Source organism: Pipistrellus kuhlii, unplaced genomic scaffold (assembly GCF_014108245.1).
Source record: "Pipistrellus kuhlii isolate mPipKuh1 unplaced genomic scaffold, mPipKuh1.p scaffold_m20_p_13, whole genome shotgun sequence".
Lineage (NCBI taxonomy): Eukaryota > Metazoa > Chordata > Mammalia > Chiroptera > Vespertilionidae > Pipistrellus > Pipistrellus kuhlii.
The window spans coordinates 50,114,119-50,130,437 of record NW_023425438.1 but is presented as its reverse complement, the minus strand read 5'-3'; the positions used below and the strand labels follow the sequence as shown (position 1 = coordinate 50,130,437).

Here is a 16,319-nt window from a genome sequence, read left to right as displayed (position 1 = left end):
AGCTGCCAGGAGGCAGGCCCTGGGGCTGCTCACCACATGCTCGCACTTCCCTTCCTCTTGTCCATTCTCAGTAAGGTTTTGTTCAGTCACACTCCAGCCCTCGGAGCAGGGTGGGGGGGTCAGTGGGGAGGCGGGGGGGGGGGGGTGGATAGAGGGGAGAAGAGACATCCGTAATACTTTCAACAATGAAGATAACTAAAAATCAAAGAGAAGAATCCCCCTTATCAGCCAAATGACACCTTCAACTGCCACAAAGTATCCCCTACATTTAGAGAACTCTTGGGCAGTGTTGAGCCCTGGCTCTGAGCAGCCAATCACTAGAGGATTGGCTTATAATAATATGCAAAGTAAACCCTGTGCCTACACTGTTTTAAAAGTCCAGTGAATTTTAAAAAGGGAGGGAAGGAGTCAGTTTACATAAGCCCATGTTTTATATGACCTTCGGATGGGTTAAAGGCAGGACAGAATTGTAAGTTTTGGAGGACAGAACAGCGGTACAAGTCCCTGCCTAACGGGGGTTTCATTCCTGAGTGAAGAAGAGTGTAAACTTGAGAGGACCCTGTGTCCTGTGGGTGCCCGGGAGCAGCTGAAGCTCAGGAGCAGACGGAGTGGGCAGTTGCCCTCAGTGCCTGGAATGTTGCTGCTTTCTGGGCTTTGTTTTAAAGTGGAGGCAGACAAAGGCAGTCCGGCTGGAGATGGCCCCAGGGCAGGAAGGGTCACAGCTAGGATCTGGGGGTGATGAGCTGGGAGAAGAGTGGATTTTTGGGGTGGAGGCATGAACCCCACCTTCCAATAGACTGGGCTGTTGGAGGCAGCTGGGAAGATGGTTTGGACCAGACGGTGAAGGTCTTTCTTGCTTTGCTAAAGATTCTGCATTTTATTCTGTTAGCAACGGCTTGCTACTGATGGTTTCTAAGGAAGGAAGCAGCGAGATCTAGCTTGTGGATCTTCACCAGGAACGGAGAACACAGAGGAGGAACAGGTTGAGGGTGGGAGGTATGAGTTTGTGGAGGCATCAGGCAGCAGTGGAGGGTCTGGGAGGCACTGGCTAAAGCTGGGGCGTAGATGACATCGTGCAGGAAAAGGGAGCTATGATGAGCTCTGGGCAAAGCCTACATTTAAATGGTAAACTAAAGGGCACAATGGGGCATGCAAGAGGGGGGTCAGAGAAGCAGAAGGAAAACCAGAAGGTCAGAGCTTCATTGAGGCCAAAAGGAGAAAATTGCAAGGAGTGTCTGGTCAGGAACCCCACAGCAATGAGCACCATTTGCTGAAAATTGCTCCTTTCAGAGAGCCAGACTGTGCTAACTGCCTTCCACACCTCCTTTCTGATAGATTAAATAGAGAAGGTAGACCGGAGACTGGGATGGCAGGACACACAGGCTTTATTGGAGAGAAGGGTACCCCTGCCAGCTGCTTCCACAGAGAGGAGCGGAAGAGAGCGAGAGAGCGAGTGAGCGAGGGGTTTACAAGCATCTTTAAGGCTAGAGGGCGGGGCTTAGGGCACTCAGCACACGCTGATTGATTAGGGACCTAGGGACTTAGGAATGGGGGCTTAGGGTATTTGGCTGGTGCGGATTGGTGGTTCAGAGCTCAGGAATGTCTGGCCGCAGGTGGGGTTTATGTCTGTCCATCAACTGAGGGAAGGGAGGATCTATCACTTTCCCTCCCTTCTCACAGGAGCTCCATAGAAAGGCACTGATATTGATATTGTAGATAAGGGACAAGAACCAGATTGTCAGCCTTCTTGGGAGACAGGATGTGGGCTTCCGTGTGAGACAGAGTGTGAGTTCCACCTCTGGTTGTGTGAACTTTTGCAAGTTACTCGGTGCCTCTTCTCTGAAATATATCGGCCCTGTCCCCGAGGATTATTCCAAGGATGTGAGTGAAGCTCTTCACCCACGGCCTTCATACAGGAGCCTCTATAGTCTTTCCATTGCTCTTGGCTATTTCCCAGTGTCATCCAGCCGGCCAATCGTGGAGCTGAGATTTGAACCCATATATGAATACATAGCCTTCAGCCAAAGGAGAAGATATGAGACTGGAGTTTGAATGCTTGTGGAGTTGAGGAGTTTAAGAGATAGGAGTGACCTGAGTTTGAGCCCAGAGGGGAAAGAGGAAGTTGGAAGGGAGAGATTAATGCTGCCAGAGAGGGAGGGGGTGGTGGGTGACTGGTGGGAAGCTCACGGGGAGGCGTATGACATGACATTCAAACGCAGCTGAGGGATGACCCTCAAACCAAAGTAGATGTTTCTTCCTCAGAGACAGGAGGGTCAGAAATATGAAGGGAGGAGGAAACACAGTAAGTTTCAGCATTCTAATCGGTGATTTCTTTCTCTCAAGAATGCGGTGGTGGGTCAAGGTCTGAGGCGTGGGTGCTAAGATTTGGGTGGAAACTTCAGAAGAGAAGGCTTGGTCTCCACAGCCATGGAGGGCGACAGGGTGGGGAGGAGAGAGGCAAGGAAGAAGAGAGCTTGGTGGCCCACTGAAGACCAGGTCTTGAGTGGCATTCGGGGTCTAACTCACCTTTGTGGCAGTGCCAGGCAGTGTGGTTTATACCTGGGATCATGGCAGGGAAACAGGATGGTTGGGTTGGCCCAGGTGTGGAAATTCTGTGGGATTGAAAAAGGACAGAGTGCAGCTGCTGGGAAAGCATGGGACAAGGGAGCCCAGGAACTGAGAGTGGGAGGAAGGGACCCTGTGGCCAGTGTGGAAATGCTCCCTTGTCCACTGTGTTTGAATACCCAGAGGATGATTAGGAACTTTTAACGAATAATACATATGACCTACTTACAGGTCTTATCTCCCAACAAATACAGTATAAAGCATCTATATATGGGAAGAATGGCTGCATACCTCATACCTTATCTATGCATATCCACATTAGCTGGATTTTACCCAAACTGTGACCTCAAGGGCAGTCCATTAAAGCTGGGCTCTCAGGACCTCTGGACTCATGGCCATGTACCCCGAGCTCTTGGATAAAGCATTCTCCAAACAGCCCTGGTTCCTTTTACTGAAGGATGGTTTTAGAGAACAAGATTTGGGTGCTGGGTGTTTTTGTTGCTACTAGAGTGTTGTTACTTCTAGGTAGTCTCATTGACAGAGCAAGGGAATATGTGTTCGTATAATATCCTCATCTATATAGACATTCATAAATATGTGCCCATTTGTATCTATAGTAAGCTAAATACTGATGTCTCAACTCTAGTCCATTCCCATGCAGATCATCCTAGACTGCTGTTCTTGCTTGTCTGTGACCCTGGCTCTGCTCTGACAGTGGCTTTAACCATCTGCCATCTACTTACTTAATTGGTCAATTCTAGCACACATACACAGTGGTGGGCAAAAGTAGGTTTATAACTGTAATACAAATACATAATGCAATTAGAGGCCCAGTGCACAAATTCGTGTATGGGTGGGGTCCTGCCAGTCCAGACCCAATCAGGGTGGATCAGGGCTGGGCCTGTTGGAGGAAGAGATGGCAGGAAGTTGGCTGGCCAGCCTGCCCAGATCAGAGCCTGGCTGGCTTGGAGGAGGGGCTAAGGGCAATTGACCAGAGGGCCCCACCCCTGATTGGGGTTGGAGGGCAGACTGGGGGGTGGGCCAGCCACGAGGAAGAACAGCAGGCCAGCTGGCCCTGCCCCTGAATGGGATGGGTGGGGAGTACCAATCAGGGGCCAGCGGCCTGGGGGAGGGGCCATGGATGATTGGCCGCCTGGCCCTGCCTCTGTTCAGGTGGAGGGGCTGATCTGGGATGGGGCCCAGGACTGTAGGAAATTGGCCAGCCAGCCCTGCTCCCTATTGTGGTGGGGGGTGGGGGCAATCAGGGTTGGGGCCGCAGGGGGGGGAGGGGCAGCAAGCTGATCAGGGTGGTGGAGGCCCATAAAGGGTGTGGCCGGCCGGGGGAGGGGCTGCAGGAGGTTGGCATGGGGGGTTGAGATCAGGGGCAGCTGGCTGCGGGGAGAAATGGGACATTTGGCCAGCAGACCCCAGTCTTGATGGGGTGAGAGAGTATGATCAGGGGCAGGCCAGCAAGCAGGAAGGGCCTCAAGGTTGGCCACCAGCCTCACCTCCTGATCTGGCATTTGCTGGCCACAGTGGGTGTCATAGTGACTTGTTAGGTCGTTACGGCCGTTAAGGTAGCTGCCTTTTTATATAGATAATGAGTAAATAACAAGACTGAGCTCTGTGTTTTGCTTACTCACAACTGAAAACCTGTGTTTGCCATCCCTGCCTAGTGGTTTCAGAATTGTTAACTCAGACCCCACAGGAAGCAGCTCTACCAGCTGAGTGCGGTGCTCATGTTCAGTTCATTTTGCCTTCAGTCTGTGCTCAGCTCCAGAGTTCCTTAGTTCGGTGCATACCTTTATCTGCCCCCTTCAGTGAGGTTGTTTCATAGATTTGATAGGTGATTTTGCATTCCATTTTTATTCTTAGATCCCTTTGTCAACTTCTAAGTGATTTTTAAAAAAATGCATGCACCATTTTACTCTTTGTGCTGTAAAGTTCTATGAGTCTGACTAATATATAGTTTCATGTAATAATACAGTATCAGACAGAATAGTTTCACCATCCCCAAATAATACAGTGTGCTTTACCTATTAATCTTCTTCTCTCCCCAGACCTATGGCAACCACTAATCTTTAACCAACTCTATAGCTCTGCCTTTTCCAGAATGTCATATGCCAGCACATAGAATCATACAGTATGTAGCCTTTGCAGACTGGCTTCTTTCACTTAGCAATCATTTTCTTGTGAATGGCATGACTTCTGCTCCCACTGAAGGCCTGGGCGGTGTTTCTGGGCATGCCCAGTGGCAGAAGGTATGGAGGAGAGGAGAGAGAATAGGGCGTGTGGGTGTTTCAGAAGTCTTAGGGACTCACCAAGCCCTCAGCTCAGAGGTGTCAGGGATGCCTGATGCTAAAGGACAATGACAGCCCCAGCAGTTCCCAGAGAGCTGAAGGGTCCCAGGTTCAATTCCCGTCAAAGGCACTTGCCCGGGTTGTGGACTCCATCCCTAGCAGTGGGTGTGCAAGAGGCAGCTGATCAATGATTCTCTCTTATCACTGATGTTTTTATCTCTCTTTCCCTCTCTCTTTCTCTCTGAAATCAATAAAAAATTTTTTAAATAAATAGGTTATCAACAAAGAACGAAAGTTATCTTTGGAAAAAAATATAGCACATTAATCTAATAAAAACAGGCATAGGAATTACATGGCATTTATCCAAAGAAATGAAAACTTGTGTTCACAACTGTCCATAACAGCTTCACTTACAATAGCCTCAAATGCAAATAACTCAGCTGTCCTCCAACAGATCGATAGACTCTGGTCCGTCCATGCTGTGGAATACTGCCTAGCAATCCAAAGGAATGGCTTTTGGCCCATGTCACCACCCAGACAGATCCTCAGGAAATTGTGCTGAATGGAAAGATCTGATCCCACAAGGTTTACGTACTGTATGATTTTGTTTGTTTAACATTCTTGAAACAAAACTACAGGAGCAGAACATAGAACGATGATTGCCAGGGTCTAAACAGTGGGTGAATGTGGGAGGGATTGGGTGCATCTGTAAAGGGAAACACAAGGGTCAGGATGCCCTGCAGCTTGGCTGGCCAGTGTTACTGTCCTCTCCGTGATACCCTGTGATACTGGCACAGTTTCGTGAGAGTTCCCATTGGCAGGAACGGGGCTAGGATGCACAGGACCTCTCTGTTGTATTTCTCTCTATACTTTCCAATACCTACACATGAACCTACCATTATCTCCTAATGAATAGTTTAATTTAAGAATATATTTTTCCTTTTCTTTTTGCTAATCCTCACCTGAGGTTATTTTTTTCCATTGATTTTCAGGGAGAGTGGGATGGAGAGAGGAGGAACCAGGGGTGGGGAAAGAGAGAAACATTGATGAGAGACAATTTGACTGGTTGCCTCGAACACATGCCCAACTAGGGGTGGGGAGTGAACCTACAACCCAGGTACGTGCCTTGACTGGGAACTGAACTCTTGACCCTTAGGTGTGTGGGCTGACACTCTAACCACTGAGCACACTGGGCAGGCTATATTTTTCCTTTTCAATAATGGATTTTCTACACCTTTTTAAACAGCTGCTCTCATGCATAATGGAATGCCTCATTATGTGTGAAAGGAATTTTTGTTTGTCCATTTATTTGTTTTGTGTAATATTAGTAAAATTTAGAGGAGAAAGTAGGTAAAAGCTAGAAGAAAAGTGCTCTTCTTGCTTTCAAACAAGTTCCTTAAAACTGTGTTTTACATGAAAAAGAGATTTTCTTTCCTGGGAGTTTGCTTCGGACCCTGGTGGGGCCTGGGGTCAGCGTGGGTCAGCAAGCTGCGGCGGGGTCTCTCACTCTGACGGGCCGTGAAAGGCCTTTCCCTTTCTGGCCCCAACAGGCCAAATCCACCTTAGAAACGTCCTAAAATGCTTCTGTGATTGACGGCATTGGCGGGCGGCCCTGCTTTTCCTCTCGGGTCCCTGGCACGTTTCCTTTTCTCTCTTCAGCCTCTTCCTCCCCTCGGCCTCCTCTGACCTCACCCAGGTTTTCGGGTGGGTGTCGGGGTTTGGCACCCCATGCTGGAGGTGCACACACACCCAGCCCACGGCGTGCTGGTTTCCTGGGCATGGAGGCAGGCTTTCTGGGAAGTGTGGGCCTATTCATATCAGACGCCCACCCGTTCATATCAAGAGAAGCAAGGAAAAACCAAAAGCCACAATTATTTTATTTGAAACCTAAAAAAGTACATTCATGGACAAGCTGTACGAACCCAGCGCCTCCAGGAGCGAACTTCTGGGAGCCCTGGTTCCGGGGCCGGACACGATGCCGAGTGCCCAGGTCCGGCTGCGCTCACTGGGCTGCCTCAGGCATGGCCTTAGCACTTAATGACGACGACGAAGATGCCACTGGCCTCCTGAAGCCCTTCCGCTTGCTGGGCCTGCCAGCTCCTTCCTGCAGGGGTGTGTGTGTGGGGAAGGGTTAGAGCAGGGGCTCCCTCCATAGCCAGCGCCTCAGGGTTTTGTCCCTGGGAAATGCCTCACAGAAGTGGTCCCAGGGCGGTCCCTGAGGGGGCAGCAGCCCTAGACTCACACATGTTTTTAATTGGGGCAAATCGGGGGCCACAGCAAATCCCTGTGAAACATCTCCGGGGGCCCCCAGCAGCGCTGTGACTCTAAGTGCACAGCGACGGTGCCTGGCTCGGCTCTTGGGGACCGTGGGAGGAGCAGCAGCAGAATCGGTCTGACTTCTTCAGTCATCTGGGCCTCAGAGACTTAAAAACAACCTGCTTTTTTAGGCTGGTTAAGCAACCACGCCTACAGTTCAATGCTAGTTCAATGCTAATTTCCCCTGATTTAGCCACTTGCCCTTTGTATCAGGTCTCGAAAGCTTTTGATCTGAATTACCGGGTTTCTGACAGTCCTGGAAGGAGCCTGCACAGTGTAGCAGCCCCTTCTTTTCCGAGTCCTCCGTTTTCTGTTGTTTTTAAAATTTAACGCTAAGGGACAAGAAGGATCGGGAAATAAACTCAATAATGAAATGAATGTCATGAAATAAACTCCAGAATGAAAGCACGCTGCTGCTTTTCTTTCTCCTTTGATGGGAGTGACAGAGGGGAGTGCGGGGCGAGGCAGGGGGCGGAGGTTGGGGAGGTGGGGGGGGAGCCTGTGAGGCTGGCTCTTGGCTTCCACAAAGCCGAAGAAGCAGGCCCTTGTGGTGGACAGCGTCCATGGCCCTCAAGGGGCGTGGAGCTCTCCCTGCCCAGTGGGTGGTCACCTGGGTGCACCAGGAGGCCTCCCCTCCCGAGGTTCACCCTGGGCCGCCGGGGCCCCAGCTCAGAGCGGTTACGCTCTCTGACGTTGCGTGTAGGACGCTGAAATGACATGAAGAGGACGTGAAGTGAGATAGCTTTACTGTGAGCTGCAGCGTCACTGTCATCATCGTCGCCACAGCACTTAGTAAGAGTTCCCTGTGCCACGCACATGCTAAGTCCTCTCGGGGCTTCCTCGCCTGGAGGCCTGGCTCACACCCCCTGATTCAGTAGATCTCGTCAGGCCCGAGGACCTGCATCTCTCACAGGTTCCTCGGAGATGCTGAGGCGGCTGCCCGGCCTCAGCTCTGAGCTCGGAGTGAATCTGCCTAAACCACCCACAGGAGAGAGAGCGCGGTTCCCTTTCACAGCGAGGAAGCGGCAAGACAAGGCGGAGACTTGACCACTGAGCTCCTTGCAGCTGAGCTGACCACACTGGTTGGTTCGGCAAGGTTCATTTCTCGGAGGAGGTAGCATAGGCAAGCCCTAGACAGGTGCCCTGGCTGAGGAGAGTGGCTGTGGTGTGTGTGATGGGGATTTTGAGAGTCAGGCATGGAGGGTGAGGAAGCTGTGGGTGATGCCTGGGGAGGACCGGCCCTGGAGGAGCTGTGGGGGGAGCAGTGGCCTGATTGGGGGGGGGGGAGAGGGAGGACAGCACGCATGGTTCCATTTATGTGCGATACTGTCCGTGCTGTGCCTCCTCTTCTCTCCACTGCCTGCTCCTGTTCTGTATCTCCCATAAAATGGGAAGGAATAGTATAAAAAAAGAAAAAAAAAAAGAGGCAGGAGGATAATAAACAAGCTTTTCTTTTTGAGTTTATTCTGCGATGTTCTAAATCTTCGGGGTCTTGAAATTAAAGGGAAGTAAACGAAAGGAAAAGGTTCACAGTAATATAGGGAAGGGAGGAGCACTCAGAACTAATGCCAATACTTCTCCCAGGTCTGTCACAAACGCATCACGTCAGCGCTGAAGCTGGGGAAGCCGAGGAGGGGCCGCAGCGGCAGGTGCACAGAGAGGCTGCAGCCCGCGGCCGCAGGCCCCGTCCACTGACGTGCTTTGTTTGACTCACCCAGTATCTGAAAAATATTTAAATCAATGTAAAATGTGGGAGTTTTATTGTTTTGTTTTTTAAATAACAAAACCCTCGGTTTCCAGCTTTTCTCAAGGGATGAGGAGTGCCAGTGTCAGGGCTGTGGCTAATGAGCGACCCTGTGAAGCCCCTGCCAGCACGCCACCCCTGGTCTAGAATGTTCTGAACTCGCACTCTGAGCTGTCCCTGGCTGGGTGACGTGGGGGCTGGCACTTTCTGGACTCTTGCCCCTCCCCTGCCCCTGCCCACCTGTGTGTGAGAGTGCCTGCTGAACACCCAGCACAGGGGATCCATGGAAACAGGTTTGCAGTAACAGGGGCACCTTGGCCGTGGGCATCGGGAGAGACGCCGACAGCCCGTGGACACGTAAGGGAGCTCCCTCTGGCTTCTAAGACAGTGTCAATGGTTCCTTTCCTTGGAAAAACTTTAAGGTGTGTTTTAGAAATCAGTTTCTAAAATTATTAAGATTATTTTATGAGATCCATGCGGTCTACATGGTACTTTATAGGGTGTATCCAGCCACAGCTGGGGCACTTCTGGGCGTTTTATGGCAAATTATTCTCAGATTACCCTAATGCAGGAAGGCCTGCCTGCTGTCTGAGCTCCCCGGTCATATAGAAAGTGCTCGGACTTGATACAAAACAGCTGCCTCAGTCAGCTGTTCCAAAAAAGGAGCACTTCCAGGCTGAAGCAGCAGGAAAGAGGTTTTTGTAGCTGGTGGAGATTTTGAAAAATGTTCAATTACTCTTTCCTTGCCATTAAAGTGTGATTTAATTTTGTTATTAACAAATTGTGTAAATCTAAGAAGAAAATGCTCCAAATGGGGGTTTGTTAAGTGCTTCCTGGCAATACAATATGTGCTGGGGGTGTTTTCCAAGGGGTGGCAGCTCAGAACTCCCGCTGACCTCCCTGTCCCTGGGCCTCAGCCCTGCTGGGCCGGGGTCAAGGGGCCAACGCCAGGCCCCCCTCCTCCCTCTCCCCAGGATCCCTGCTGAGACCAGAAACAAAAGGGTCAATTGTCTGAGGCCTCCCTTTGTCCCAGGGGCTCTATGGGCCTCTCTGAATGCCAATGTCTGTGCACATGGGGTATGAATGCCTATGTGAACGTATATGTGCTGGCACACATATGTGTGTGCATACGAGTATAGTGCATGCACAAGCACATACAAACACACATGCATATTAATGTGTGCACTCACGTACATGTATGAATGCATATGTAGATGTGTGAGCATATTTGGTATGCACACGAGTGGGCGATGTGTATGTACGCATGTATACATGGGAGTGTGGAAGTATATGAACACTAGTGTGCACATGTATGTGGGCGTGTATGTTTGGAATATGTGTGAATACATGCAGTGAGACTTGCTTAAAGGATGTCTGAGTTGCTGATGCTTCTTGATGGGGCCTGACTGGCTGCCAGGAGTTCCTCAGGCTGAGGGAGAAGGGTCTCTGACCAGCTCTCAGTGATGACCAGCTGCCTTTACCTGGTCCGTGCTGTGGAACAGAAACCTCAGGATTTTCTGTCCCCTTCCTCCACCACGGTCAGATAATAGGCAGGAGTGAGAAGCAGGCACCAGAGGCTCCTTTCCACTGCTTAACTGGCTTCCTTGCCTTTTCCAACCTGGGTTTCATATTGAGGCTCACAAGGACTGTTCCAGATTGTTCTGGTATGTTCTTAGAGCTGCCTAATTGAATCCAGTGCTTGCTTGCTTATTTATTTATTTATTTATTTATTTATTTATTTATTTATTTATTTATAAAATTTCTTTATTGATTAAGATATTATATATTTGTCCTCATCCCCCCATTCCGATTTCCCATCCCTCCCCACTCATGCCCCCATCCCCCTATTGGTTAGGCTCGTACGTATGCACACAAGTCCTTTGGTTGATCTCTCCCTTTTATCCCCACCCTCCCTCTGAGGTCCAACAGTTTGACCCATGGCTCCATATTTCTGGGTCTGTTCTTGTTCATCAGTCTATGTCGTTCACCATTTCCCCTAGATGAGTGAGATCATGTCCTACTGAAAATATACTTATAAGATTTGAAAATGAGACAAGCAATAATGGTTATGTTGAAAGGCAAATGAATCAGTCTAGTGAGTTTCTTTCTGGGCCAACAGTTCTTTTGAGACCCAATTTCAATGTCAAACAATTCTTTATGTGTATATGTTAGCAATGATATTTCAGTTCTGGTTGGTGGACAAATGTTGGTAATGCAGGTCCAACCCTCTCTGGTTTGGTCCTGGGCAACCTGCAGTGATACACAGCTGCTGACTGCTATTATGGCAAGGCGTCGTTAGTGTCTTCCATCTCTGGACTGCTTCTCTTCTGTGTTCATGGTTGGAGTAGTCCTGTCAATTCCTCTCTGATGCCGAAATCCCCAGGGTCTCGGAGTTGTTTTCTGAAAGTATGCAATATATTCCTGACCAAAAGTTAATAAAGGAATATTTTCTATAAATTTGACTTGGGATTCTTTTTCATTTTTTGCACAAATGATTTTCCTCTGGCTTGTTTTGACACCATGTGTGTTTTTCATAGGTGTCTTGCTATTAGCATTACAATTAATTTTCTAAAGTACAAATTTTATTTTATTTAAATATTTTATTGATTTTTTTTTTTTTTTTCTTACAGAGAGGAGGAGAGAGGGATAGAGAGTTAGTAACATCGATGAGAGAGAAATATCGATCAGCTGCCTCTTGCACAACCCCCACTGGGGATGTGCCCATAACCAAGGTACATGCCCTTGACCAGAATCAAACCTTTCATTCCGCAGGCTGACGCTCTATCTACTGAGCCAAACCAGTCTCGGCTAAAGTACAAATTTTATAGGTGTAATTTACTTACAGGATATTTTTCCTTACATGATATTCTACTTTTCCCCTTTTTTGATTTAAATATTAGGAGGCTTTTGAAAATTTTATAATGTAGTCTTGATAGCGTTAAATTTTTTTGCATTATGACTGCTTTAGGTTCATTTCCTGTTGTGCAATTTTATCGTGTGATGAACTACCAATACAAATTTTAGTTAACACTTTAGGAACAGCTTTTTGTCCAGTACAATTAATTTTGGATCCAATGCTTTCCATAAGGGGTTTTGGCCTCATTTGCAGAACGACTGGGAATGCTGTGTTCCCACGCACCTGTAAGCTGGTTCCCATGTGGCACTGGCACCTTTGCATGGGCTCTGGTCACCTGGTTCCTGGTGCGGCTGCCCCAGGCCTGTGTATACAGAGGCCTGCATGTGCTTTGGCCGGCCTGCAAGGTTCCAAGATTCACACTTTCTTCCTTACAGAGGTGTCCTTTAAAAAATGGCATAAAACATATTCGATTCAAAAGCAAGGAAATCACTAATAATGCTGAATGAAATTCACCTTGGTGAGGGGTTCACTGGCAAGCCCTGCTTACCCAGCACACTGCCACCGAACAGCCCACCCTGGTCTTCCCGGGCTGTCTGTACAGCGCCACGTCCTCCCTGCCCAGCACGGGCTCGCCTCTCAGCTGTGGAAAAGCCGCCAATTAAACAGTCCTCCAAAGCTTATCCAAATATGCTGTTGGTAAAATTATCTTACAATTAGCCTAACTGTAAGCCAGAACTCTTAACCCCAGGAAACATAAGAATTACCCAGCACGTGAGATCTATAATTTGCTCTCCTGACCTTTGGCTGTAGATTCTGTTTGTATTTCATTCCCCAAATAGTTTCCTCCTTGTTCTTTAAAGTTTTGATTGTCCCAAAGCAACTTCCTCTGCTTTTTGCCTAAGTCGCAGAGGAAATATAAGCTTAGTTGAGAAAGATTGTATATAAATTCAGGTGAGTGTGCTACAACATCAGCTCGTGGTATATTTCATGCTTCACTTTGAGATAGGTGTTTTATAAAGCAGAGGCCAGTCTCCAAGATGGCTGATGGCCCATCGTTGTTGGTTCTGCACTGGGGTGGATGCGGGGATGACAGCAGCGGAGGGTTATTCTGGAGCTGAGCAGGTCTCTCAGTAGCTGGGGGACTTTGCATGCCTCATGGACAGAGTCATTGTGCTTTTATTTTTATTTTTTTACTTCTAACTATCTTCCCCATGACCTGGGGACCCTCTTGTCATCTTGCAGGACCCAGGATAGTGCCTCAGAAGTCACCCATACCTCTGTGGGGGTGACATAAAAGAAATCAGCAATGATGTGTTTGGTTATATTAACCTAAAAGTTAGGTAGACTCTTCACCTGGAAATATTATCAGTGAGGATTGAGGTTTTAACTGCTGTGAGTTCCTTAAACTAGTGATTCTATCATTCAAGTGCTAGTGGTTGAATGAAACTCATGTAGTTGTTGTCATGGTTTATTAATCTTTTTTACATGATAAAATATGTTCAAAGTTCCAAAAACTAACTTAAAAATGAGATTTTGAAAAGTGACAACATTTTATAAATGCTTATATAGAGAGGCAGTTATTATATACTAGTGGACCGGTGCACAAAATTCATGCACAGAGCAGGGGTTCCCTCAGCTCAGCCTGCACACACTCCAATCGGGGAATGTCCAACTGCTGGTTTAGGCCAGATCCCACAGGGCCCCAAACTGCCCTCTTCTGCTGGCCTGATCTTGCCCCCACAGGGATCGGGCCTAAACTGGCAATTGGGCATCCCTCCTACAATCTGGGACCACTAGCTCCTAACTGCTCACCTACCTGCCTGCCTGCCTGATCACCCCTAACTGCCTCTGCCTGCCTGTCTGATCACTCATAATTGCCTTCTCCTGCCAGCCTGATCTCACCCCCAACTGCCCTCTGCTGACGGCCTGATCTTGCTCCCACAGCGATCAGGCCTTAAGTGGTAATTGGACATCCCTCTTGCAATCTGGAACCACTGGCTCCTAACTGCTTGCTTGCCTGATTGCCCGTAACTGTCTCTGCCTGCCTGATCACCCTGAACTGCTCTCCTCTGCTGTCTGATCTCACCCCCAACTGCCCTCCCCTGCCAGCCAATTGGTTCTGATTGGTTGGTTTCTATGCTAATTAGCATCAAAAGCTCTGCCTCCTAGGCAACCATTGGCTCCTCACAGTTCATCCAGATTTGGTTCTGATTGGTCAGTTTTTATGCCAGTTAGCATCCCCAGGTTTATCTTCAGGCCTGATCAGAGAGGTGGAGCTGATCTCCTGTGGAGGCCAGGAGAGAAACAGAGGTTTGGCTGCTAGTGAAGCCAGGAGTGAAAGAGAAAGGCAACGGCTGATCAACAGCTGCCATGAAGGCTGCAGATCAGACCCTGCCTCTCTCTTCAGGCCTCACTCCAGGCCTAATCCACAGCCCAGCACTGACTGCAGGACTGACTTCCGGGGTTTAGTCGAGCCTTCAGTTGGTTGTTAAGGACCCTGGTTTTTTTTTTTTATATATATATATTAGGATAGTTTTTCCTGTTAGGCAGTTAGCAGTAGAAATGGTTAACCTGACTTTAAAAAAAAAAATAAATCTATCTTTTTATTGATTTCAGAGAGGAACGGTGAGGGAGACAGAGATAGAAACATCAATGACGAGAGAAAATCATTAATCAGCTGCCTCCTGGATGTCCCCCATAAGCCTGCACCTCAGGCATGTTCCCTTGACTGGAATCAAACCTAAAACCTTTCAATTCACAGGCCAAGGCTTTATCCACTGAGCCAAACCAGCTAGGACTTGGACTGACTTTTCCATGGTCCACAACTGACTCTGTGTGAAGGAGCTGAGGGCCAGGCCCAGGACTTGTGACTGGACCCCTAGTTATGCCTGAGAAGTTTTCACAACACCTCCAGAATAGAGAAGGAATCACTGGGTCACCTGGGCCCTCATTGGTGCTGTGTCCAGTGATCATGCACACTTTCTCTTTTTTTAGTTTTGTTTTGTTTTAGAGAAAAAGAAAGGGAGAAGGTTAGAGAAACATTGATGTGAGAGGGGAACATCCATCAGCTGCTTCCTGCACATCTCCAGGAATGGAACCAGCAACCGATGCCCAACCAAATGAGCCACATGATCGAGAGCACACACGTTCTCTCTCTCTCTCTCTCTCTCTCTCTCTCTCTCTCTCTCTCTCTCTCTCTCTCTCTTTCTCTCTCTCTCTTTTTAATTCTTTTAAAAATTTATTTATTTATTGTCTAAAGTTTTACATATGTCTCCTTTTCCCCCAATTTAACCCCTCCCCACCAGCCATTGCCTCCCTGGGAAAGCTCCCCCCACCTCAGTTTCTATATCCATTGGTTATGCTAATATGCATGCATACAAGCCTTTGGTTGCTCTCTAACCACCCTCCTCCCCTGCCATTTTTCTCTGGATCTATTCTTGTTCATCAAATTATGTTGGTCATTATATCCCACATATAAATGAGATCATGTAATATTTATCTTTCTCCAACTGTTTTATTGTGCTTAGCATAATGCTCTCCAGTTCCATCCATACTATTGTAAATGGTTAAGAATTTATTTTCATAGCAGTGTAGTATTCCATTGTGTAGCTATACCACAGTTTTTTTAATCTATTGACCTGCTGATGGGCACTTAGGCTGTTTCCAAATCTTAAGTATTATAAATTGTGCTGTTATGAACAAAAGGGTGCATATATCCTTTCTGATTGGTGTTTCTGATTTCTTGGGATATAGTCCTAGAAGTGGAATTACTGGGTCAAATGGGAGTTCCATTTTTAATTTTTTGAGGAAACTCCATACTGTTCTCCATAGTGGTTGCACCAGTCTGTATTCCCACCAGCAGTGCATGAGGGTTTCTTTTTCTCCACATCTTTGTCAGCACTTGTTGTTTGTTGATTTATTGATGATAGCCATTCTGACAGGTGTGAAATGTTACTTCATTACTGTTTTAATTTGCATCTTTCAGATGATTAGTGATTCTGAGCATATTTTCATATGCCTCTGGGCCTTCTGAACGTCCTCTTTCAAAAAAATGTTTATTTAGGTCCTTTGCCCATTTTTTTTATTGGGTCGTTTATCTTCCGTATGTTAAGTTGTATGAGTTCTCTGTAAATTTTGAAGATTAAACCCTTATCTGAAATATCATTGGCCAATATGTTCTCCCATGCAATGGGCTTTCTTATTGTTTTGTTGATGGTTTCTTTTGCTGTGCAGAAGCTTTTAATTTTGATGCAGTCCCATTTGTTTATTTTCTTCTTAGTCTCCATTGCCCTAGCAACTATGTTGGTAAAGATATTGCGATGACATATGTCTGCTATTTTGCTGCCTATGGAGTCTTGTAGAATTTTTATGGTTTCGCTTCTTGATGTCACATGTGATTTGCAGCCTCGCTGACTTGCTGTCCTTAAAACTGTGGCCTGTTGGCATCTAGCTTATGGAGTCAGAGTGAGCCCTCAGGGGGGCTCTGGTCCGGGTGGTCAGTCCCGCGGGTACGGGGGACAAAGGACATGGTCCTCTT

General features: G+C 47.8%; 1 protein-coding gene across 1 annotated transcript in view; it reads left to right on the top strand.

Moving 5' to 3' along the window:
• ACOXL (acyl-CoA oxidase like) overlaps positions 1–16,319 on the top strand; it is a 186,221-nt gene that overhangs the window by 34,911 nt on the left and 134,991 nt on the right.